The sequence below is a fragment of the Schistocerca serialis genome, chromosome 7, assembly GCF_023864345.2.
Source record: "Schistocerca serialis cubense isolate TAMUIC-IGC-003099 chromosome 7, iqSchSeri2.2, whole genome shotgun sequence".
Lineage (NCBI taxonomy): Eukaryota > Metazoa > Arthropoda > Insecta > Orthoptera > Acrididae > Schistocerca > Schistocerca serialis.
The window spans coordinates 558,110,817-558,112,434 of NC_064644.1; the positions used below are offsets into that span (position 1 = coordinate 558,110,817).

General features: G+C 43.0%; 1 non-coding gene across 1 annotated transcript; it reads left to right on the forward strand.

Annotated features, from left to right (window-relative positions):
• The first annotated feature begins 434 nt into the window (after positions 1–434).
• On the forward strand, positions 435–509 carry Trnat-ugu (transfer RNA threonine (anticodon UGU)). Its single transcript has one exon. It is a non-coding gene; the product is annotated as a tRNA-Thr (tRNA).
• Positions 510–1,618: the final 1,109 nt, after the last annotated feature.

Here is a 1,618-nt window from a genome sequence, read left to right on the forward strand (position 1 = left end):
AATATTTATCAGGAAAACCTGATGGCAGACAGATTCATAGGAAAAATCTTTAAAAAATGTAATTCATCGATGAAACATGTGGCTTACAGGACATTTGTTCTACGGATTTCTGAGTACTGATCACCAGTTTGGCTTCCTAACCTGGTATTATTAACAGCAGACATAGACAAGATCCGACGCACAGCGGGCATTTCGCCACGGGGATGTTTCGTCGGTGCGAGAGCGTTAGTGAGAGTCTAAACAGACTTCAGTATGGCGGACGCTGCAATAGAGAGATGTACGGGACTTGGTAGATTAATCTGCCACGAGTAATGAGTATGATGGGCAAACATCTATTAGGCGCACTACGAATGTAGTGGTGTGGACATGTTGGGAATGTGGATCTCACGGGAAGCGTGCAAGGGATAAGTCCCTGCAGACGCATTATCCTCTGTGCCCACGGTGGTTCAGATGGATAGAGCGTCTGCCATGTAAGCAGGAGATCCCGGGTTCGAGTCCCGGTCGGGGCACACATTTTCAACATGTCCCCAATAAAGTACATGAACGCCTGTTTGCAGCTAGGGTGTCCATTTAATTATCATTTTATTATGAATAAGTAAAACTAATGAAGCTGTGGTTTCATACTTCCTACAGCACGTTTGCTGTGTGCGGCTTGCCTTTCCTCCATCGCGGGTAATATAAAAATTTTAATTAAAACGAAAGTTAATGTCCGTTTAAACGAAAGCCTGCGGTATCGCTACATTGACGTTTGTCGTCGAACACGGACTCCAGCTGCAGCTGCAGTACTACAGCAGTTCGCCATGATGAGAGTTGTGTGTCTCAGGCTCTCGCGCGGTGGTGAGCCGGGTGTCTCTGTAGCAGCATGGGCGCTTGTATTCCAGTCGGCCCTACGTAGAACAACTCCTGAGAATTTTTCACGATCTGTTAATGTCTGGCCGTTCAATTAATGCAGCGTTATTGGTTTTACTGTACAATGAGTTCTGTGAAATGTAATTCCAGTGTCGTTAGCGTTGAAAATATCTTTCGTGCCGTATCGCGCAGATATTGAAAACCATGTAGAGTGATAGCAATTCCTAGTCGTAGTTAATAAAACTTGTATGGTTTCAAAAACACTTTTTAACCTTATGCCATTCTTTCTTTCGAAACGTTCGAACCAACCTGCATTTGTAGAAAATTCAATAGCCATTTGCTTTTTAAGTCCATCAGTTCCCTCCAGCAATAAAGTTCGTGATGTGGAAAGGTTTCTTGAAGCCAACCACATCTGAACCAAACAAGCAATGCAGTCCCTGCATCTCCATGTTTAATCGTTCTCACAGGTTTTCATCTGGCTGTAAAATACTGCACGCAGCCACTCTCATAGTTTGGCCTCTACTTTTAACTTTCGTTAACAGTGCAGACTTCGCAATGCCGAACTACTTACAGATTTCCGTTTGGCACCTCTGTTTTTCGTCAGTTGCTTTAAACGGCTCCATCAGCGAAGTAGCGGCTTTTTTTTTTTAATTTCTCTGTCACTGTGTTTAAAAAATAAATTTAAAAGCAAAAAACAGTACGATATTTTGAAATAAAACTCACAGATTTACACACGCAATTCACCGCCTTTGACACACCCATTATCCAA